This window comes from Artemia franciscana, chromosome 3 (genome assembly GCF_032884065.1).
Source record: "Artemia franciscana chromosome 3, ASM3288406v1, whole genome shotgun sequence".
Lineage (NCBI taxonomy): Eukaryota > Metazoa > Arthropoda > Branchiopoda > Anostraca > Artemiidae > Artemia > Artemia franciscana.
This window is the reverse complement of record NC_088865.1, coordinates 39,586,799-39,612,096: the sequence shown is the minus strand read 5'-3', so window position 1 is coordinate 39,612,096 and position 25,298 is coordinate 39,586,799. Positions and strand designations below refer to the sequence as shown.

The 25,298-nt window shown below is 36.8% G+C and overlaps 1 long non-coding RNA gene across 3 annotated transcripts in view; it reads left to right on the top strand.

Moving 5' to 3' along the window:
- The window catches only part of LOC136025259 (uncharacterized), a 76,734-nt gene extending 51,829 nt beyond the window's left edge, over positions 1-24,905 (top strand). For all 3 annotated transcript variants that reach the window (XR_010617046.1, XR_010617048.1, XR_010617047.1), the window contains 2 exons: positions 11,624-11,922; positions 24,600-24,905. This is a non-coding gene — a long non-coding RNA (uncharacterized LOC136025259). The remainder of the gene's footprint in view (positions 1-11,623; positions 11,923-24,599) is intronic.
- Positions 24,906-25,298: the final 393 nt, after the last annotated feature.

Below are 25,298 nucleotides of genomic sequence, written 5' to 3'. Positions count from 1 at the left end.
AAAGGAGATAAACATCAACGAGGCAATCAAGATGCTTGAAGCTGTGAAGAAATTTTTTAAAAGAATATTGAAGGATGACATCAACGCTTTAGTTGACAGTGTAGCAGTGTTTACCGGATGGAGGGAAGTCGATTCAGAGGCAGACCTCATCAGACATCATAGTGGATGACTTGGACCATTTTTTTTTGACAGCCGAATTCAGAGTCAACCTGATATCTCAATGTATCATTTTTATAGACAACATTTCAGAATTCTGCTGAAAAGATTGATTACAATGATGAAAGATAATCTCAGAGCTTACCTTATCAACTTTCAGTCATTTTACTGCTTACTTCAGCTTTCTTAAAAAAAGGGTTTTGGTTGCAGATATCTAATTAGCAACAATATTGTATCCAAAACCAAGAAAGAACTTCGGACTGCACTGCTCTTTAAGTAGAGCTTGAAGTTCTGTTCCAATATTGCCACAGCATAATTTGCTTCCGAGACTTTGTAGGTGAAGGAAATCACCAGTAAATGTCAGCTTTAGCAATCCAATCGTCTTTACAAATTGGCCGTGACAACACATGTCCTAGCTGCTACTGCCAAAGGAACATGTAGCAAGCTAAGGTTTGTTAATAATTTGCTAAGAACTGTCATGGTTCATTCTTGACTAGGTTCATTCGAGTTTTTGGCGAATGAGAAAGACACCACCGATGCCTCTGACTTGCCTCTGACTCTGATTGACTGAAAAAACATGATTGTTCAGCACTACTCCACTTTGAACAAGAGGCGATTACAATTTTTGCTGTTTTTTATTACACATTTACGCATGAGGTTTTCCGCTTTAGTTTCTGTTTTGTCTCCACAGATAAGTATAAATGATAAAGGATTAATGTATAATAAATGTTCATGAGTCGTATAATATGATCTTAGAGTCGTTTAAATGAGGGAATCTCATCCCCCAGAGCCTGGATACTTTGAGTCACCCTTGCGCGCATGAATACTCTTAGGTCCAATGCATATTGCATTTTACATTATCTTGCCTATAGAAAAAGGGCCTAAAAGTTTGGGAAACTTATCAGACTAGAAATTTGCACTAGTGCTGAAAATAAATCATTGTCGCCATCTTGCGTTAGGTGTTTTTTTCTTATAAGAAACTGCTGCAAAATACTGTATTAGACACTTTACAGTGTTGGGAAGCATAAAAAAGTAGTACTAGGTCATCAGTAGGCATAGCAGCTCAAAGATAACCCACCTAAGTTATTCAGGTAGCCCTTGCTTTGACATCCTTTTTATAGTTTACATATTCTTTACTATTTTTAGTTGTAAAAAAAAAAAAAAAATAATAGTAATTGCCCTGTTTTGGGATAGAACGAATTTCGTTCTTCATACCCGGTAGGCAGGCCCTACTTTAAAATAAAGGTGACCACCAACAGCACTAAAAACCAAGAGCTGCCTGGGTGACAGACGTAGGGTTGCCAACTGGAAACTTTTTAAGTTAAAACGAGACATTTCCTCGTGCCCAGACACAATGGTATAAAAGGGAAAAATGTGACACATATTAGAAATTTGGAATATAAGATGGCAAAAGAAAACAAATTTTTTAAATTTTAGACATAAAACGAAACATTTCCCAACCTACCATTTTGTAAAAAAGATATGTCATTCTTTACTATAGCTCTGATTTTTCTCGGTATTTAATTTTTTTACATCCTGATTTTGCCAGAAATGTTGGAAGCAAGGAATTATCTTCATAGTAAGGGATTTTCATGTTTATATGAGTTTCATCCTTATACAACTAAGTCATTTTGCATGAATGCTTTTATGGATTTTTTTCGTTTTCATCGCATTTGATGTGAACTGGCCGCTTTGAAAGAGGTTTGTTTGCAAGGCGTCTTCGGTTATAACTGGCAAAAAATTAATCTTTAGTTTTTGAGATTTCGAGATTGAAATATTTTAGTTAAAAATGACATATTTTAAGATGCTCAGGGCTCTTGAGATAACCTGTAATAATGAAAAAAAAAAAAAAATTCTCAATTAACAATGCAATGCGAATAGAGTGCAAAATTTATATATTCATTCAATTAGCCAAGGCTATGCTTGGCAAAAATGGGCTTTTACCTTAAGAAAACGTCATCCATCGACGCACTGTAACACCGGTTTCTTTCGTTAGTTTCTTTCAGCTTAGCGAAAGACAAGACAAAGACAAGTGACAATAGATGGGATATATATAATTTGGGCTATATATTTGCATGTTGGGGTAGGTAGGGGTAAATAATTGGACAGTCTGAACATCTGGCGCAATTTCGAAAAAATACTGGATGAAGGCAGGGGGAGGGGGGCAAAGTTTATAGCCAACTTTCTCAAATCAAGGGAAATGACAGTAAAAACTAAAAAAAAGCCATTTGAAGGTACTATTTAGTACTATAAAAGTGCTATAAAGGTAAATGTATATTTAAGAAAACTGATATGTTTCTGTTGATGCTTAAATTATGCAGGATAATCTTAGTTTTGACAAGATTTTGGAAGGAACAAAATTTAAGCCTGGGGGGGCAACTGGGTCTGGGAGGAAACTGAGGTCTGGGAGGGACAGTTCCTTTCTTCTCCATAGCAAATCGCGCCTCTGATTGTGAAATTAGAAAACAATTTTTACTTCAAAATATGCAGATTAAATGTACCTAGCACATTTTGTATTCAGACCCACTATAATTTACCCCCACCCCCCTAGTGTGCAAATATATAGCCCGAATTTGTTTCTAAAGTGTAATATTTTTATCTTACTTAGGGATATTTATTAGTATTAACCTAAATTCCTTTCTTGAGTGTTGTTGCTATAACATAAGTGCCCTGGATAAATATATCACCCTAACTTCATTGATTGACTGAGGACATGGTGCTCTCTTAGCTAAGTTTGGCATTGTTAATAAGAGGAGGGGGAATGATTGAAATTTTAGATAGAATTAGGAAAGTAAATTTTCGTTATAAACCCTTTTTGGGTAATGTTATTCAAAGAAATTTAAATAACCCCCATACCTCAACATTTTAATACCTTTTTCCCATCTTCATAACAAAATCCTAACCCTCCCCCAAAGTTTCCATATTTTGGCACCCCTGTTTTATGAAGTAGTGAGGATTATCTTTAAAGTTCTAAATAGTAAATCTCTCAGAAAATCCAGTTGAATTTTATAATTCTAAATGAAACAGTCCACCCGATAAAGAAACCCTAAAACAAAACACCATTTTAGAAGGGAAATCCCCTAAGTGGAAGCACACTGCTTATTAGTAGTTCAATTTCTCACTGATACAAATAAATAGGTTAGACAAGCTTCGCATGAAAAAGTCTGAGTCGGAGTCTGCGCGTCAGAGTCTGGACTCTTTCCAACACGAATTCTCTGGTTGGGAATATTTTGTCTGATATACAGATATCTAAGCTGTGGTCTGTTTAGACGTAGTCAGAATTGCATCCTTAATCCAGATTTAACATTCATTTAGGCTATATCGGAAATAAACTTTACCCCTGCCTTATATATACCAATTCAGGGTAGGCTATTTTCCAATTCAGAGTATATATTTGTACATTAGGGGTGGGGGCGGGGGAACCTAAAAAAATATTAACCTACAAACGGAACTATCGAGAATAAAGTGTAATAGGAAACCAATTCTTACTTCATAATATGCCGACAAATTTTAGTTAACACATTTTAAGGGGCTTCCACTATATTTCAACCTAACCTATTCCGTTCCGAGGGGAATGGAGCAACTGGGGTGGTTGCTCCGAGTGTCGTGGCTTAGAAGGCGTCGCGGCGGGAGAATTGACTATTTTAATCTAATTTATCACTTTAATTTGGCTTTATTTTTCTTGTTTTTGAGCTGGGGAGCAAGGGGAGGGGTCTATAATTAATTTTTCTCCAGACACCATCAACCCCAGGACCGGTTCTGCCCCCTATTTTTCCTAATGTGCATATATTTAGCATAAATTATTGCTTGGGTCATTCCCTAGAAGAGTGGTTTTCAAACTTATTTAGACACTGTACCCCTTATTACCCAAAAAAACATTTAAGGTAGCCTATACCTCAGTTACCGCTACCTAGTAAACTATGGCTATAATTTAGACCGAATTGAATTTGCCAGTCCTAGAATTTGTTTATTTTTTGTTAACCGGCCGCGTACCCCCTAAAAATTTTGTGTATTCTCAAGGGGTGTGCGTACAAAGTTTGAGAACCATTAGCCTAGAGAACCAACTGTAGAGAAGGGAACAGGCTTAGAAAACAATTCTTGCTTCATAACCTGCAGAATAATCATGGTTAACACATTTTGCAAACAGCCTACCTATACTTTGCCCATCCCCTTTAATATGTAAATATAGCCCAAATCATGTATTTTAAATTCATTCGGCTACCAAAACTTATTTTTTCTGTTTTTATTTTGTCACAGTTGATACAATTTAAAGGCATACTCAGAGCCTATATAAACATTGTCTATATAGGCTGTGTTTATATGGGCTTTGGGAACACGGGTTGAAACAAGATTGACGCATTGTGATAACAGCTGAAAAATATATTCGGGTTATATATTTGCACATTGTCGGGGGGGGGGGGGGCTGGGGTTGAAGTATAGCGAGGCTGAATGCAAAATGCGTTAAACTATTCTTATTCTGTATATTGTGAAGTAATAATCGCTTTCTTAGCATGTTTCCACCTCTCCAGTTAGTTCTCTAGGAAAATACCGTCTGAGTATTTCCCATGTATTTGGCCACGATTCTCTACTGTTTCAACCCATGTACTCCAAATCTATGGTTGCCAGTGTTTCGACGGAAACAATTTAAAAATGAAGTTTGGACTAAGTCAAACTTTAGCGTAAGGAGAGTTACTCAAAGGAGGGGACTGCCCCTTTCATATACGAAATAATTCCTGTTCGTTTTAAGTTTTAATATTGCTCCTTACTTTTAGTTAAAAATTATTTATGTTTAAAAAAATTATTTCCTGAAAGTTTTTTTGCTAATGCAGGTTTGAATTTGGCTCAACGTACATGAAAAATTAAAACATAATTTGCATATTAATTTTGTCAAAGTTTCCCCCCATGTAAAGTTTTATTTGGAAAGCTCACCTCCAGAAACTACCCCACCAATGTGAAAATCTTCCCGTATAAAATAACCGCTCCCCCACCGAAAGTAATTCCCTCAAAAACATCTATGCTTTCCAATAACAAATAAACTATAAATAAAGTTCAAAGCTTTTAGTCATTGCCTTGTGGGTGTTGAGAGGTCAAGTTATCTTCAAAAATAAAGCTATTAAATCTTTTAACTATTTTTAGCCAAAACTGGCTAAAAGACGTTTCCCCAGGTTCTGTTGGTGATCGTGTTATCTCCAGAGCCATAGTTACTTGGCCCTTCAACTATGCTGAACGAAATGGCCATCTCCAAATTTTCACCGGATGATTCTAAGAAAAAGGGGGGAGGGGTGTTTGTGCCTTCTAATCATTTTGGTCTCTTAAAAAGAGCACTAGAACTAATTTTCATTTTCACAACCCTTAAGTAAATCAGCTTTGTTGGCTACTTTTCCTGCAGGAAATTGGTGGGCTCCACAGTGAATACATATAACGTTGAAGGGTCCCATTGACTTGTAACAAATACTTGCGTAGTTTACGGCATCTTAGTAGGTTTTCACTGGGTATTGTTGGTTTTTACTGGGCTTTGTAGGTTTTTACTGGGTAGTTTTTTGCTCTACAGTTTGTTGGCGTCGAAGATAGCAATCGTGTTCTTCTTCCAACATAATATCTCTTTCTTCTTTAGTTTGATTTTTGACTCAATCTGATTCTCGTTCTCGCTTGTCTTCTAACAGCATGATTCTTTGTCCTTTAATGTCATTTTTGAAATTTTCTGATTCTCGTTGTCGAGTGTCTGCTAACCCTACAATTCTCTGGTCCTCACTTTGATTTTTTACACATTCTGATTCCCGCTGTTGACTGTAATTCTCTCTGTCAATTATCTCCTAACCGCACATTTCTTTGTTATTTCTGTCATATATCTTCTAACCACATTTTTCTTTGCTCTTTGTTTTCATTTTTGATTAGTTATAGTTCTCGCTGCCACTTAGGCAAATCCCTTGAGAAGGATGCTTCGCTTTTGAGATCGTCGCTCGAAGAACTTTTGTCAAAAGCACAAGAGACGTCGTCTTGGAGAAACACTTGTCACCTTATGTGGCAAGCGGCGTGGGAAGATGCAAGTCTAAGTATGCAGTACCGTATCAAGGTGCACTAATCCAAGAATTTTTTTTTTTATCTTGGAAGAGATCTTCCATAGGACACCTTTTTATAATAGAATTTTCGGCTATTTCTCCACGATATTAAAGAAAAGTAAATTTTTGGACGTTTACAGACATGCGGAAAGAAGCAAAGAAAAAGAAAAGAAACGAAGTGTAAAACATAAAAGAAAAGATCCACCTTTAAACAATAAAAACGTGCAAATTAAATTCGTAAATAATAGAAAATGGCAGAAAAAGAAACATTTGAGTTGTATTTGTATTAAACTCATTGCCATTAAAATACCTAACGACATTTTAAGTGCTGGGAACAGACGGGGAACGCGACCAAACCTTAAAGTACCATTAAAATCCCCAAAGAAGCTTTAAATTGTTCGTGGAAACGCACCGTAAGTAAGGAGCAGTTCCGCTCAATAGAAACTAAAATTGAAAAAAAAAACTTTTGGTTTGACTTATAAATACTGATTCGAAAGATATAAGATTCAATAAGCTTAGTGTCACCATAAAAGGTTAAGACCCTCGAAGAATTTGCCTGATTTTGAAAAGTGGTGGGAGGAACTAAGAGTTAAAGAATGCTAGTGAAAATCACACCATCAGATTCAGAGTATCAGAAAACAGTACTTCAAAGGTTTGAAGGTCCTCTCTTTAAAAATGTGGAATTTTATATTTTTTGCCAGAGGAAAACCATAAAATCGCGTTAGTTTGATTTTGTTTGTTTTTGTTTTGCTGAGGGATATTTGTATCAAATCAATGGTCCTAGAACGTCGAGAGAGGGCACATTTAACAGAATTTAGAAATTCTAGGGCCCTTTTTAAGTAACTTGAAAGATTAGAGGGCAACTAGCCCCCTTCCCGTGCTCATTTCCCCCCAAAATCACCGGATCGAAGTTTTGAGACAGTCGTTGAGTTCGACAAGGTTGAAAAATCAAAAAGTATGCCCTGAGAGATAACATGACCCACCCAGCACCAGGGGATTGGTTTTTGAGCAATAAACTGACCCTATTGCTTAGGTATAGGATTTGATATAGGAAAGTCTATGGGTGGGTTTTCATGGGTATAATTGGTTTGTGATGGGAAATTTATGGGGTAAAATATACAGGAACAATTTTATACTGGGGTTATTTGACAGAATTATGCTACGAAATTCCTTCTATTTGTCATACTTTCTCTTTGCCTGCTCAATTTTATAGGTGGAGATGTTCCAGTGGAATCTGCCAGGAAAAATTTTCAGTATGTTTGGATTACCGGGAAATAATGTCCGTGGAAGGGAGGATTTTTCAGTGATTAGTACAATTATTAGAGCTCAATCTTTCAGCTGAAAGTAGGGGAGAGGTGGGTAAAGTGGCGCACTTTCAGGTCAAAGCATCGTAACTTTGGCAAATATTAACATTTTTGGACGATTTTTAAACTGTTGTGCAGGCAGTTTATTATTCTACACTGGTGATTTATTTCACACTTCTTCTTTGAACCAGTTTTTGATGGAGTCATGTTTTCTGACAGCCATTTTTTGCGCCATTGTTGCCGACTAGGCGGGAACTATGGCGCACCCCATCTCGAACAGTGGCGCACCCATCTGGAACAGTGGCGCAATCAAACTGCTAAGATGAATACTTCGTTTAATGAGTAAGGAAGTACAAAATAATGAACTGAAAATACTTAAAAGATGAATACTTCGTATAATGAGTAAGGAAATAAAAAATAATGAACTGAAAATTAAAGAAGAAGGCACACTAGTATATTGTAAGCAGTCAGGTCAATGGGGAAGACCAGTTGCTCCGCCTGTCTTTCTGTGCCACCAGAAATATTCGGAGCAGGTAGCTTCATTTCGACACTCGACTTGCTGAAAGTGTAATTTTCACTAGTCCTGATGAACTTGCAGAAAGGAACCATTCTCTTAATACACATTAGCTCAATGTCAAAGCTGGACTCAGAGAGGACTTCGCCCACGGAGTAAATTTTGTTCTTTTTGATCCCCCCCTCGCAAACAAGAACATAATCTCCAACACGGACTTCATCGTCACACAAAAAATCGTTTTGGTCTTCAAGGCCACAGTGGAGGCTTTCATCACTATCACAGCTACTATTGCCTTTTGTGGCAGAGTCACCAAAGTCATCATCAGACGAAGAATCAGAAAACAGGGTCTTTACATGACTGTTTCTCTTGAAATTGTGGTCAAATTTAGCAAAGTATCCAACAGCACTGCCCTTTTTCTTAGGTTGGACATCCTGTTTTTTTTGGCACTGGCTTTTGGACAACGGCTTTCTTTGTCTTGGGGTTAATCTTAGAAGTCTTGGCCTTTTTCTTTGCCTCCCTTTCCATGAATTCTTTCTCTAAAGCATCTTTCACTGGGGTATCCGTGGCAATGATGGTTTTCTTCCTCTTCCGAGCTCCTTCTGGCAGCTTCCTGGGGGGGGGGGGCTCTTGGATAGGGCCTTACAGCTTCGGGTGTAACGGCGGTAGGGGAGGCAGCGCTTGGGGAGGCAGAGCTTGGACCCGCTTCGTTATGACTATTCAATTCTTGCTCGACTTCTTCGGCCTCTGGAGCTGCGCTGGGATTAGGGTCTGGTCTGTCGGTCACAGCTGATGCAAGAAAATCGTCGTCTGTGAAAAGTAGGCGGTTGAAGGGGAAAATCCCAGTAGCAGCAAAGCCACTGACTATGTTTTTCTGTGTGAAGGAGAGTTGGAAGGCCTTTCCAACAAGTTGAGCGATGATGGAGATGCCAATCGTCTGTCCGGGGTTGCTGACCATCCAGTCATTGCAGGCGATGTTGTAGTAGTTTTTGAATGATTTGTAGACTGTTCTGTCCAGTGGCTGTAGCTTTCCGCTGGTGTGGGGTGGCAAAGTCAGAACCACTATCCCGTTATCTTTGCAGTACTGAATGGCCTGGATCGACACATGAGAAGAGTGGTTGTCTTCTATCAGCAATATGGGTCTCTCTTTTGTACAACGGGCATGTTTCACAACGTGTTCGAGGACAAGCAGGAAGATGTCAGATGTCATCCATTCTTTGGCAGAACCGCTACCGCCACTGCCTGGTGGTGCACCATTCATCAACTGGGAGCCAAATCTTTTCCTTGGGAAGACGAAATAAGGTGGCAAGAAATTACCTTGAGCATTGATGGTGCAGCAGACTGTGGTCAGTTCGCCTCGCTCAGCAGAAGTCACTTGACCCACCTTTTTGTGCCCCTTGGGTGCTATCACATTTGGTGGTCTGTGCACTGTTGTTGCCCCCGTCTCATCTAAGTTTTAAATATCACTAGGCTGGAACTTAAACTTATTCATAACAGTCTCCAAGTTGTCATAGAACTCGTTTACAGTTGTTCTGCTGAATGCCGTGGCTCTGGCCAAGCTTGTTCCCTCCGCTTTGCGGAAAGACAGGTCTGGGAAGCGTTTCATGTAACTGTAATACCAGTCTTTCCCCGTCATCTTTTTCTCATGCCATGTTGATGGCACCTTCAATTGGTTCATCTTTGCAATTTCGAAAGCGAATTGGCGGACGTTGAGCCGTGTCTAACCATGGTGCATTTTGCATGCCTTTATCAAATAATCGTGAAGTTTCTGTTCAAGTTCATCAGTTAACACTTGACGGAACTTGTAATTCGGCTCAAATTTTAAAGTCAGCTTTTTATCGTCCGACGCGTTGCGAGCCTTATTTACATATCGACAGAGTGTTGTCTCTGGGATCTCGTATTTTTTGGCAGCAGCCCGTTGTGAAAGCTTTAATTCCAGTACCGCGTGCACTGCAAGCTTCATACGCTCTGCTTCATTAGGCATTCTGCAAAAGACCAATATTTAATGTTTAGCGGATGTAGCCTTTGTTACTGAGCTTCTAGAACTTGTAGCCTAACCTGAACCGAGCTTAACCTAGAACCCCAGCCTAACCTGGGCGATCGAATTCCTTGATTAGTTCTACTTAGTGGTCTGAAGGGGGGGACAGGATGTCCCACGTTAGACTGGGACGAGATCATAAGAAATTACCCAAAATCTTTGGGGGCAGAAGCCTTAAACAGGGTGGTATGGAGGAGAAGTGTTAGCCAGTATGTCGGTCTCAGGCGGCTTAAGGCTACGACGAGTTTGTAGTAGTAGTAGTCGTAGAAGTCAAAACTATCATATAGGCTACCTAGCGTGTGAAGTTTATGAATTTAAAAAATTTCGGGGTGCGCCACTATACCCTCCACCAAAATGCGCCACTGTAGCCGAAATGCCCTCTTTTATCCATTTTGTGAACCAAAATTTGAAATAATGACCGAGAGACAAACAGATGGCTGCACTATGTTTAGAAATGTTGGAGCTTCCAGATGAACTAATATTCGCCAGAATTCGACACTATTTGTAGCCTACAAACCTTAGCAAAGTCAAAAAATATTTTCCATTTGTCCAAGATTTTATTTTTCAAAGCACTTAATCACTTACCTCAAAAACTGCAATCGCCCCAAAAAATTGAAAATGGCTGACGATCATAGACCATGTGACTGCCCTCCTAGTGCGTATTTTTTTAGAATTTAATCTAATTACAGGTGGCAGTGGTATCAAGTGCGCCACTGTAGCAGACTGCGCCACTGTACCCACCTCTCCCCTATGCTGTGTTTTGTATGATGGTTTTTCAATGAGGGTGAGCCAGATTTACCGGCATTATTTTAAAAATAATCGGAAATTAAATTCAGAAAATAATTTTTTCAACTGAAACTAGAGTAATATTAAAATTCAAAACTAACATAAATTATTTTGTGCAGAGATTACGTCCCTCCTCATTGCCTGGCCCTTAATGCTAAAGTTTAAATGCCGTCCCAATTTTTTTAGAATGATTCATGAAACACAAAGATGGTTTTATTAGAATATTCAGCCTTTTAAAAAAATGATCAAAATTTTAGTATGAAGAGTAATGGTACTGTTCAGGGGGGGGGGGCCTTTATATATTGAATAATTGATGTTCATTTTATGTTTTAATGTTGCTCTTTACTTTCAGTTGATAAAAATACAGTTTTTTCCTTATTCAGACGTTGAATCCAAGTGTGAAATTTGTTAAGTGCACTTTTGTAATAACTGCATTTTATTGGAGCCCCCATTGAGCTGTAAATGTCTATTCATGTATATTTCGTGAACCAGTTAAAGGGGACTGCTAAATTAAAAACAATTTTATAACCTTTCAGTCGAGGAAGTCTCACCTCACATTAAAAAGAGTCCAATAGTGACAAAGAAATAAAACCGAACTGATCTGATGTATTTACAAACTAGAATAAACTCGACTTTGAAACTAAACTAACATCACTTACAGCATCTATCAATGGAAGGCAATGAAGCTCTGCAACCTATATAAGACGGTTGCAATCCTTTTACTCAACTGAAAAGATTCTTTTAATGACATATTTTGTCTCTCTTTTAGGAATCTAAATAAACCAGCCAGTTTAAGCTCAGGAAGATTATCTGAGCAGCTTCGGGAACAACGTCTCCTATCAGCTGACATATCCTCTCACCTTTCTTCTTTTGAAAGCGTGAATTTATCACCAGTCCAGAAAACGCCCGAATAACCAGAAAAATTGATACACGAATTGAAGATTAAATTCAAGATTTGAGAAGCTACAAGATAAAACAGGGAAGAGGTCGGTGTTCTCGGAAGAGGTTTCTCTTTCCCTTGAAGTTTATGTAAAGGCTCAAACCAAATATTAGGAGTGGTATGCCAAGGTAAGTCCTTTTGCTGAGGTATCGTATGCTAACATAATACTTTAGTAACTACAACCCTGATGGTGCTGGACTAGAATAAGGTCAATATAAAAAAAATATAATTATCAGAAATTTATGAACTGCAAGTACAGAATGGCTGGCTCTTGTCCAAATTATAAGATTACAAAATTGATCACTCAACATGGCGTCTGATTCATATATGTCTGAAATACAGTTTATATGAAATTCTAAATGTCAAAGAACCTTCCTTTTGACAGACAAAAAGTTTTTTTTTTTAATGAACAAAAGAAAGTCACTGAAAATGTGTAGCAACCATAGCCCTTTTATTTGCTTTATTATTGCGTAGATCTGCTTTATATTACATATAATCTGCTTATATTTAACCTGCTTTATAAGTAATAAATAGTAATAAAAGATTATACAAATATGAAGAGTTTAATCACGAAGGTCACGAATTTACTAATACAGTGCCTTAGAATATAGTATTTTTTTTTGGCGAATTTTTCTAAAGTGAAAAAAATCTTTGAAACTGAGGTCTGGGAGGGACAGTTCCTTTCTTCTCCATAGCAAATCGCGCCTCTGATTGTGAAATTAGAAAACAATTTTTACTTCAAAATATGCAGATTAAATGTACCTAGCACATTTTGTATTCAGACCCACTATAATTTACCCCTACCCCCCTAGTGTGCAAATATATAGCCCGAATTTGTTTCTAAAGTGTAATATTTTTATCTTACTTAGGGATATTTATTAGTATTAACCTAAATTCCTTTCTTGAGTGTTGTTGCTATAACATAAGTGCCCTGGATAAATATATCACCCTAACTTCATTGATTGACTGAGGACATGGTGCTCTCTTAGCTTAGTTTGGCATTGTTAATAAGAGGAGGGGGAATGATTGAAATTTTAGATAGAATTAGGGAAGTAAATTTTCGTTATAAACCCTTTTTGGGCAATGTTATTCAAAGAAATTTAAATAACCCCCATACCTCAACATTTTAATACCCTTTTTCCATCTTCATAACAAAATCCTAACCCTCCCCCAAAGTTTCCATATTTTGGCACCCCTGTTTTATGAAGTAGTGAGGATTATCTTTAAAGTTCTAAATAGTAAATCTCTCAGAAAATCCAGTTGAATTTTATAATTCTAAATGAAACAGTCCACCCGATAAAGAAACCCTAAAACAAAACACCATTTTAGAAGGGAAATCCCCTAAGTGGAAGCACACTGCTTATTAGTAGTTCAATTTCTCACGGATACAAATAAATAGGTTAGACAAGCTTCGGATGAAAAAGTCTGAGTCGGAGTCTGCGCGTCAGAGTCTGGAGTCTTTCAACACGAATTCTCTGGTTGGGAATATTTTGTCTGATATACAGATATCTAAGCTGTGGTCTGTTTAGACGTAGTCAGAATTGCATCCTTAATCCAGATTTAACATTCATTTAGGCTATATCGGAAATAAACTTTACCCCTGCCTTATATATACCAATTCAGGGTAGGCTATTTTCCAATTCAGAGTATATATTTATACATTAGGGGTGGGGGCGGGGGAACCTAAAAAAATATTAACCTACAAACGGAACTATCGAGAATAAAGTGTAATAGGAAACCAATTCTTACTTCATAATATGCCGACAAATTTTAGTTAACACATTTTAAGGGGCTTCCACTATATTTCAACCTAGCCTATTCCGTTCCGAGGGGAATGGAGCAACTGGGGTGGTTGCTCCGAGTGTCGTGGCTTAGAAGGCGTCGCGGCGGGAGAAATGACAATTTTAATCTAATTTATCACTTTAATTTGGCTTTATTTTTCTTGTTTTTGAGTTGGGGAGCAAGGGGAGGGGGCTATAATTAATTTTTCTCCAGACACCATCAACCCCAGGACCGGCTCTGCCCCCTATTTTTCCTAATGTGCATATATTTAGCATAAATTATTGCTTGGGTCATTCCCTAGAAGAGTGGTTTTCAAACTTATTTAGACACTGTACCCCTTATTACCCAAAAAAACATTTAAGGTAGCCTATACCTCAGTTACCGCTACCTAGTAAACTATGGCTATAATTTAGACCGAATTGAATTTGCCAGTCCTAGAATTTGTTTATTTTTTGTTAGCCGGCCGCGTACCCCCTAAAAATTTTGTGTATTCTCAAGGGGTGTGCGTACAAAGTTTGAGAACCATTAGCCTAGAGAACCAACTGTAGAGAAAGGAACAGGCTTAGAAAACAATTCTTGCTTCATAACCTGCAGAATAATCATGGTTAACACATTTTGCATACAGCCTACCTATACTTTGCCCATCCCCTTTAATATGTAAATATAGCCCAAATCATGTATTTTAAATTCATTCGGCTACCAAAACTTATTTTTTCTGTTTTTATTTTGTCACACTAAGGGGGGAAGGGGGTTGTAAAGTCATTTCTGTGGTTAATGAATTACTTAATGTATGCTAGTTTTAAAAATAAAACATCTTACCCTGACAGTGTACTCCCTTCTCCTGATAAACTCATTTATTGCTTTAATAACATATTTTTCTGTTATTTTTTACATTGTTTAATCCGTTCTAATGCTACTTGTGTTAATTAGCCTGGAATATATCCAGTTTAAAATTAGTGACTGTGATGAATATTCGCTAAAAAAGCACTTTCAAATGTTAAAAATTTGAATAACAATCCTACATGGAGTGTAGCTCTTGTGTATGTAATACTTTTCATTTGATTCATTTTTCAGGGTAAACATTTTACCAATGATAAACTTGAATTTCCACTTTATGTTGTATCTGATTTTTGCAAGCAGAAACCCCTATGCTCCACAGGCAAAAGATAGATTGATGTCTGCGTATACTCTGATATAATTTTAATGACCCGTAATTACCATTTTTTTTTTTTAATATTTATCCACTGATTGATTACTGTCTTTTTTGAAGTGATTGAACTTAACGAGTCAGTTTTGTTAATAATCAATAGCCTAGAATCTATTTTATCCATCTATCAAATTATATTTTCACAATTTGTTTACCGTTTTTTTAGATTAAAGCTGTATGAATCATAAGAAAGTCCAAAGTATATCATAAATTTGACGCATAAAATGTAGGGTTTTGTTGACATTACTATTTTCAAAAAAAGAGAAAAGAGTTTCTCTTGAAATTTCACATGAAACATCTGTCAAAGTGCAGCTTTTTGTATAGGTAGGACTTTTGATAGGAAATATATCTACTTCTAGAAATAAATTGGCTTTTGTAAAAAAAAATGTTTTGTTTTGACATAAAAGCTGCATGACGGTTGACAAAAAAAAGGAATTATAATCTAGAAATCGAGGGCGATTTTACGCATTTGTGAAATAAAGTATAGTTAAAATAAAAACAGATTTTACGACAGGGATCTCCACCAACCTGCAGTAAAAAAAAAGAAAAAAAAAAAAGCTTTGGAAAGACTCCTAGATAAAGAAGAATATAAAAAATTGATGGTTCGGTTTCCTTTTTGATAATTAAACTAAACAGAAAATCATACTAAAATGCTAAATGAATATTTTGCAAAAATATGATCCAAATAAACGCAAGTATCTTCTATTCTATCTCTTACATTATCCCTCTGTTTTTATGGCACTTGGTATTAACCAAGTGACATATAGTGACAATCGCAAATTCTGTCGGTCTGTCTGTCGGTCCCGGTTTTGCTACTTTAGGCACTTCCAGGTAATCTAGGACGATGAAATTTGGCACGCGTATCAGGGACCGGACCATATTAAATTAGAAATAGTCGTTTTCCCGATTTGACCATCTTGGGGGAGTGGGGGGCCCGTTAATTCGAAAAAAAAATAGAAAAATAGAAGTATTTTTAACTTATGAACAGTTGATCAGATCTTAATGAAATTTGATGTTTGGAAGGATATCGTGTCTCAGAGCTGTTATTTTAAATCTTGACCGGATTTGGTGACATTGGGGGTGGGGGGCATTTGGGAGGGGGAAACCTAATATCTAGGAAAACACTTAGAGTGGAGGGATCGGGATGAAACTTGGTTGGAAAATAAGCACAAGTCCTAGATACATGATTGACATAACCGGAACGGATCCGCTCTCTTTGGGGTAGTTGGGGGGTGGGGGTTAATTCTGAAAAATTAGAAAAAATGACGTATTTTTAACTTACGGACGGGTGATTGGATTTCAATGAAATTTGATATTTAGAAGGATATCATGTCTCAGAGCTCTTATTTTAAATCTCGACCAGATCTAGTGACATTGGGGGTATGGGAGGGGGTTGGGATGGGGGAAACCTAAAATCTTGGAAAACACTTAGAGTGGAGGGATCGGGATGGAACTTGGTGGGAAAAATAATCTGCACAAGTCCTAGATACATGATTGACATAACAGGAACGGATCCGCTCTCTTTGGGGAAGTGGGGGGGGGGGGGTTATATCTGAAAAATTAGAAAACATGAGGTACTTTTAACTTACGAATGGGTGATCGGATCTCAATGAAATTTGATATTTAGAAGGATATCGTGTCTCAAAGCTCTCATTTTAAATCCCGACAGGATCTGGTGATATTTGGGGGAGTTTGGGGTGGGGGAACCTAAAATCATGTAAAACGCTTAGATTGGAGGGATCGGGATGAAACTTGGTGGGTAAAATTAGCAGAAGTCTTAGATACGTGATTTACATAATTTGAACGGATCCATTCTATTGGGGGGGGGGTTAATTCTTAAAAATAAGAAAAAATGACGTATTTTTAACTTACGAAGGAGTGATCAGATTTTTATGAAACTTCATATTTAGAAGGACCTCGTAACTCAGATCTCTTATTTTAAATCTCAACCGGATCCAGCGTGATTGGGGGGGGGGGCTGTTGGAGGGGGGGGGGGCAGAAATCTTAGAAAATACTTAAAGCGGAGAGATCAGTATGAAACTGGATGGAAAGAATAAAAACCTGTCTAAGATACGTGACTGACATAACTGGACCGGATCTGCTCTCTTTGGTGGAGTTTGGGGGGGGGGGTTAATTTTGAAAATTGAGGTATTTGTTACTTACGAAAGGGTGACCAGATCCTAATAAAATTTGATATTTAGAAGCATCATGTGATTTAAAGCTCTAATTTAAAATTCTGACCAGATCCTGTGGCATTGGGGGGAGTTGGAGGGGGAAACTGAAATTCTTGAAATACATGAAAATTGGGGTATTTTTATCTTACGAATAGGTGATCGGATCTTAATGAAATTTGATATTTAGAAGGAATTCATGTCTCAGAGCTCTTATTTCAAATCCCGACCAGATCTTTTGACATTGGGGGGAGTTGCAGGGGGAAATCTTGGAAAACACTTGGAGTGGAGGAATCGGGATGAAGTTTGGTGGATAGAATAAGCAAATGTCCTTGATACGTGATTGACGTAACTGTACTGGATTCGCTCTCTTTGGGGGGAGGGGTTCAGTGATTTGGCGAGTTTGGTGCTTCTGGATGTGCTAGGACGATGAAAATTGGTAGGCGTGTCAGGGAGCTGCACAAATTGACTTGATAAAGTCGTTTTCCCAGATTCGTCCATATGGGGGGCTAAAGCGAGAAGAAAAATTAAAAAAAATCAGGTATTTATAACTTACGAGTAGGTGATCGGGTCTTATTGAATTTTGATATTTAGAAGGACATCGTGACTCAGAGCTCTTATTTTAAATCCTGACCGGCATTAAGCCTCTGATTTTCCTTTTAAATCAATATATTGATTCTTAGAATTTGTTCGAGCTCATACTATATGAGCTCTTGGCTCTTAGCTCTTCTTGCCTCGTCACAAGTGCCATATGAGCTCTTAGCTCTTGTTCTCTCTATTTCTAGCCTCCTCTCCACCTGGTTCCCCTTTCATTTACCACCTCTATTAGTAAATTTATTTTTTAACCTTTTACTTGGGTGTATCTCTTCGTTCTGGACAATGCTTTCATATTCCCTTTGACAAAGATAAGTCTAGTTTTATCTTATTTTTTAAAGTTGTCAAAGTTTATTTTTACATCTGGTTTTATGTTCATAGCTGTCAACTACTTAATTCAGTGTCAGAAATCATTCTTTATTTCAAAACAGAGTTCGCAGTCTTTAAATTGTGATAATGTGTACCATAGCTTCATATATCTCAATCCATTGGGAGAATTATTAGAACTGCAAAGAAAACATCTCGGTCATACAATTTACAAGGTATTTTAAAGTTTATTTTTTCAGTCACGGTTTTCATGGGAGTGAGGTCCATTGAGCCATTCACTTACTTACAAAGTTTCAGAGATACTGATGGATACTATACTCCTTTTATTTGTGGGATTCAGAATGTTCCCATCAAGAAAAAAGGCTCTGTAAAAAACAGAAGTTAACGTAGGAAAAACCAGATTTTGACTCAGTGAAACTTATGTTTACAGTATCCAGATCAAAATTAATGTTCCAGAAAGTATTACCAAACCTAGTTAATTGTCTAATTTTTGAAAAAATGATGTTTTGAAATAATAGAAATTTTAAGGGGTGTTTTATGCGTTCGCTTAACGAGACCTGAAATTACTTACAGGGTTTGGTAGCGTAATATATGTTTTGTCAGATATTTTGTTAACAACTCTTTACAACACATATTGTTCTGACATTATAATAGAAAATCTATTGCATAAATACAATTCAGGGTATATATTTGCACACTACAGGGGGGTAGTTTTAAAGTAATTTTTGTGGTTAATGAATCACTTAGTGTATGCTCGTTTTCAAAATAAAACTTCTTACCTTTACAGTGTTCTCCCTTCTCCTGATAAGCCCATTTATTGCTTTAATAACATAGTTTTCGTTTTTTTCTGTAGTTTAATTCATTCTAGTACTGATTGTATTAATTAGCCTCGAATTTATCCATTTAAAATGAGTGACTGTGATAAATATTCACAAATTTTTTTTCAAATGTGTTAAAAATCTGACTAATAACCCTACGTGGAGAGTAGCTCTTGTATATGTAATACTTTTTACTCGATTCATTTTTCAGGGTAAAGATTTTATCAATGATAAACTTTACTTTCCACTTTTTGCTGTGTCTGATTTTTGCAACAAGAAACCCGTATACTCCACAGACAAAAGATAGATCGATGAAAAGTTTTGCTAAAATAGTTTTTAAGTGGAACAGGAGGTTGAGGCGTACCACGGTTTAGCAACAGCCACACTTTTCTCTTTTATATTGCACTTGATTACTCAATTTTGTCTTAAAAATCAGAAAACACATTGACTTAAAAAGGAAAAAAAATTCCACAACATATGAAGAAGGCTGTAACTTTTGATTGTTCTTACTGTTCGTCTGAGCCCTTGTAAAAAAAAAGAAAGAAAGGAGTTTGAAATGTTTTAGATTTAAGCTACAGCTAAATTTAATTATTCCAGTTTAATTTTTTAGAGGTAAAGTTTATTGGAGGGTTACAGGCACCCTTGCCCTCCTTCCCGCAAATTGTCTATGTGTTATATAAACATGCCTCTTGGGCTAACAAAGCCCCCGCCAGAGCCTTGGAGATAGGGTTGCCAGTTGTGGCCTGGGAGCCTACAGAGTTACTCGGAAGAGGGGGTCATGTCAACTTTGGATGACGCCCATATTACTGATAATTTAAAATTCTAGTTTTGTCTTTAAGAGTCAAAAGGGATTGGGGGCAATAGGCCCCTGTAGCTTGGGGACTATGGTTGTAAGTTGTGCCCCGGGGGTATATAAGCTTATTTTTGAAGGGGTGGTCATATATACTTTGGAAGCGTCTGATTTAATATTAAAAGTTTTCTTTTTAAATTTATTAAAGGGGAACTAGCCCCTAACATCCTTTCCCCCCAAGTGCATCTGATACAAATTTTGAGATGGATTTTTTTGTTAAAAATCGTCCACTTGTCATATAACTGTGCCTCTGGGGTTAACACTGGCCCTTAGAGCTTACGGGAAAGATCCGTAAATTTTGCCATAGGGGTATATTAGTTTATTTTAGAAGGGGTGGTCGTATCAACTATGGAGGAGGCTTATTTTGTAAGCAATCGAAAGTTCTAGTTCCCTATCTTATGAGTCAATAGTGAATGGAGGGCAACATCCCCTCCATGCCCTCTTTTTCTCAAGTATATCCAATTGAAATTTTGCGATAGTGACTTTGTTCAAAATAATCCTTGTGTCAAATAAAACTGCCTTTGGGGCTGACATAGCTCCCAAAAGCTAGGGGGCAAGAGTTGTAAGTTGTGACCTACGGGCATATAGTTATTTTTGATGGGGTGGTCATATCAACTTTCATAGATGCTCATTTGATTTGAATTTTCTAGTTGTATAAAAGTGATCAGAAAGCAACTAGCCCCCCTAACGGCCTTTCCTCCGAAATGTATCTCAAAATTTTGAGATAGCCCTTTGTTAAATGAAATCGACGTCTTATAACACAATGCCTCTGGGGTTGACACAGTCCCCTAAGCTTTGGGAAAGGGTTATAATTTGTGTCCTGGGGCATATAAGGCTATTGTGGATGGGGGTTGTTAAATCAATTTAGGAGGAGGCTCATTTGATTGGAAATTCTAAGATTTATTTTCTTTAGAGTTCAAATTTATTGGAGTTTTACAGGCCTCCTTGCCCCAGCTAGTCTATGTGTTTTATGACAGTGACTCTTGGATTGACAGAGCCCCCGAGCTTGGGGGAGAGTTTTAAGTTGTGCTCTTGGGATATGTAAGTAAGATTATTTTGGATGGGGTGGTCACATCAAATTTGAAAAAGTCTGATTTGATATGGAAAATTGTAGATTTTTTTAAAGACTCGAAAGTGATCAGAGGCCAACAGACCTCCGGAATTTGGGGGCAAGTGTCGTAAGTTGTGTCCTGAGGGTATATAAGGTTATTTTTGAAGGGGCATTTATATCAACTTTTGAAGAGGATGACACTCCCCCCTCGCCCCCTAGATCTTAGGGGAAAGGGCTGTAAATTATGTCCTGGGGGAATGTAAGGTTATTGTGGAATTCATTATTGTCAAACAATGGGAAAATCTAAAATTGGTGACACATTTTAATTCTTTAGAAATGTGTAATTCTATCTATTTTTTTTTTCAAAATAGTAATGTCTACAAAGACCAACATTTTGTGAGTCAAATTCTTTTATACTATATTGGATTTTCTCTTGATTCATACAACTTTAATCCAAAGAAAAGAAAAAAATATTGCGAAAAATATAATTCGGTAGATAGAATATTGATTATATGGATAATGTAAGAGATAGAATATTAGATATTTGAGATTATTTGGATGTTGCTTTTGAAAAATATTCATTTAGCATTCTAGTGTAATAATCTAATTAGTTTGCCTATCAGAAAGGAAAGCTCACCATTAATTTACTATATTTATCCGGGTTTTCGAAAAAGAGTGTTTTGTATATCTCAGGAACTTCTAAGAGTATTAAGTAGAAACTTTCAGGTAATTGCGAAGATGTTGCTGGACAACATCAAAGCTACTATGTATATCAAGTATAAAAAAAGATACATTGGTAAAATTTGCAATTGGTAAAAAATTGTATATCAAGTATTAAAAAAGATACATTGGTAAAATTTGCAATCTACTGAAAACTGGATATATCTTAAACATTTTTCCTCTCACACGGCTCATAAATCCAAAATTGCCTGAGCTTTCAAGAGATGACATCAATATATGATAAACTATTTATCTACATTGCTTATTATTCTCAGTAATTTTGCTTAATGTGATGATTTTAATTTTATTTTCATGTTGTGACACATAAAAACATATTAATCACAATAAAAATTGAGTGCATGATTTATTTTGGTGTAAAGCTTAAATTGTTGTTGTACTTTATTTATGCACTTTTTTTATTTAATGTAGCTGTACTTTACTGTAAAAGTTTCTTTATTTGTAGAATTAAAAAAAAACTATTTTGCGAAGAACTAAATGGATGCTGCCTTGTCACTGTAAATGTTGTAGCATTCATCCCCAGGTTTTTCTTTAATATCCTTTTTGTGAAACCAATTTCGCCCCTGTTGACTATCGCTAAACATGAGAGCAGATTAAAATTTTTCATGTGTTTGTTTGTTACAGCTTTTGTAATTTCTTCATCTAAAAATGAACACAAAGGCTGCCTCAAATGGCCTCCTCCTTTGTACAAAAGAAACATGGACAATTCGAACACACTACTTGATAACTGTTGTAATCAAGATTGATTAGAGTTGATTACATTGGAAGGAAGCATCATAATATGCCTTATGTCTTTTTGTCTTTGTGTTAGTGTTACTCTCCATGGGTCTATACTGTATAACCAGCATGTGTAATTAACTCACATTTGTTTGATGGGTGTTGGGTGTGATTGGGGGAGCTTATAGTTGAGTCGGGAGTGGGGGTGCTGTAATTGTTTTTTCTCAGGATCACCCAACCCTTAGGAACGGCTCTGCTCCCAGCCAACCCCTTCCTCTTTTTAATGTGCAAATATTCAGTTAGGTCCCACACATTTTGCCATAATGCACTACTGTTCCGACCTGTAAGTCTGTGGTGCTTTTTCCTGTGGCTTTATGTGATTGACTCGTCGTTTATTCTGTCGCAGAGTGCATTTTGAGTTGTTTTCTTTATAAGAACATCCTGATTTAATGTTACTCCTGTGACCCAACTGTCAACAGGAAAGTAGCCGGTAAGAACATATTAATTGCCAGACTAACAAAATTGACAGTTTTTGTGTAGCCTAGAGCTACATCCGGAACATTGAAGGGTGAGGGAGGTACATTTTATTGGAATCAATGTTAAAAAGTGCATCGACTCTCACGTTTTTTTGTTTTTTGTAGCATAGCTCACGAATTAATTGGGAAAATAGAGAATCTTCTGAATATTTTTTTTACTAAGGGTACTTTTGTCTTATCGCCACCACACTTAAGACTTGAAGTTAGGTTAATCATAATGAAATTTACCAAAATATGATGAAAATATAATCGTTTAGTGACAAAACTATGGAAACTAAACCAAAGAACAATGGAAGGTGGCCGCCAAGGCTGCATTAGGCTATATTAAATACGTCCTAAACTACCCTAACCTAACCAAAATTCCAACTAAATATTTAATTATGTACTTATGTATTATATAATACACACTCGAGAACTTTTGTCGTGAACATGAGACAATACCTGGTTTCTACGGTGTTTATACCAGACAATTTGCTTCGACTTGGTGGGAAACTACATTGTACATATATTTTCATTAAATATTTAGTTGGTTTTAGGTTACGTATTTAATATACTGCGCCTGAATGCAATGGTATTTTAAAATATTCTTTTGAGATGTTTTAGATAAGTAAAACTGAAAAGAAAAACTCACAGCAATTATATTCTTTCACAAAAAAATCGCTAATTTGTGCCACTAGGTGTTTCTGTGGCTACCCTATTACAGGCTCAATACTCCGTACCAGGCACTGTATCCAGCTTGGCCCAGAATCCATTTAATTCTGATTGGCCATAGTGCAGTAGGCTACAGGAGAGCTATGATGGCTCTTTGTGCTTCATAGCCTCAATTTTAGGTAACATGTCTGCTGCAGCCTAATCTCTATTAGAATGAAATTTTTACTTCAAAGAGAGGTACAGGTTTATCAATCTTTTATTACTGTACTCTACATACAAGGGCCCAGACCCAATTGCTTTTTTCTTTTTGGTGGGCTATTCCTTCAAATTTTTCAACATTTTGGACCTGTGGCTGTGAGTAGCCATAGTAGAACCATACTAGCCTAGCTCTACTTTACTTTGTTGACAATAGCAAACCAAGTTATTTGATCATTCCTTTCTAATCCTATCCTGACAAAAAGTCTTACTTTAACTTTTCTAAAATCCCAAATTGGCAGGAGCAGCAAACACACATGTGTGAATTTTCAAAAATTTTGCCTTTCTCAAACTAGTGGTAAAAGGCTTTTGAAAATCACTAACAGAACGGCCCACGAATGTTGCTAGTTTGAAAATCCTTCTCTAGTATAAAAAAAAACAAAAAACAAACAAACAAACTAGAACCATTCAGAATAGGAAACATATCTGTTCCTTATTGAAAATCCTAAAAAATTCCGAAGTCCGACACTATTTTTTTTTCCCGTCGAGAGGGCCAAAAATCCGACATAGTGGAAGCACTGGTTCGGATAATCCTTCAGTACTATCTAAATAAAACACTGAATTATATCTTCTTGCTTACTTTGCGTACTCTACATTTTTAAAGCAACTGTGGTTAATTTCGCCTATTTTTATTCTTGTTTCGCTTTTAGTACTTTATTTTTGTTTGTCTTCTCGGTTAGATATATTTCAAGTTTTGTTTCGAGTCTTTTGTTGCGAAACGATCTTAGTGGTCTATAGTCAAACAATAAAAAACTACGTTTTTTTGGTGAAAGGATGGTGGGATTGAATTCCCCTGCCCAGGCACGTACGCAGGAATGTATTTCGTGGGTCTTTCAAATCCTTCAAAATCCTTGTTCTGTGAGATGTGTCAGAAAAACATGTAAAAATAAACACAAATTTGGGGATTTTTTTTGGGGGGGGGGGAAGGCTGGGCCCCACCCCCTGCGTACGTGCCAGCCCATTTCCTCTGCTCACCATTTTGGAATTGTTTCATCTGTTGAAAAATAGATAATGATTTGCTTATTGCCGTACCAAAGCACGGTGTTATGAGTCAAGTACGGTAGGAAAATGTGTTAGTTTACTTCACACAAATTATGTACCTTTTTAGGCGCAGGATTCTCACCGTACTATAGAAGAAGCACAACTTCAAAAAAGAAGAACAATGTCAATAGAAGTTGGAAATGGTAGTTGGATTTTATTTAAGAGAGAAGAAGAGACTCAGCGACATCCAATGTGGTACCAATGGCTGACAAAATAGGATACAAGCTAATAGCCATTAATCTGGAAACTAAATTTGCATTATTTCTTTGATAACGGTTGAGGAATATTGGGTCTCTTGGATATAAACAGAGGTATGAAATTTTTGGAAACTTGATTGAATGCTGAAACTAAATTAAATATCGTTTTCTGGCAATTGTTTATTTCTATTTTAGCATACTATTTGCAGTTGTTAGCAACGTTCTGTGCTATTCTCCCTTTAAGGAGTCTTTTCTTTTGGAGTTATACCTACCAGGGATTAGGGAGAGGCTACAAATTTTGGTGTCACGGGTATTTAGCAAATATTACTTACTTAGAATTTTATACTTAGAAAATTTTTCTTACTTACAGACTGAGGACAAATTTGTACAAGCTATTCTTGAGTTAAATCCTAATATCGGAAAAAGGGTGAATTCGCCGTTTATCCTTGAGTTAACTGGTGGATTTCCAGACCCTTGACCTACCTTCGTTAGATTTCTCTAACGAATGGAAATCTCAAAAGCCGCCCATTAAAACTAAAATGTAAAACAACTAGTATAATAGTTCTTGG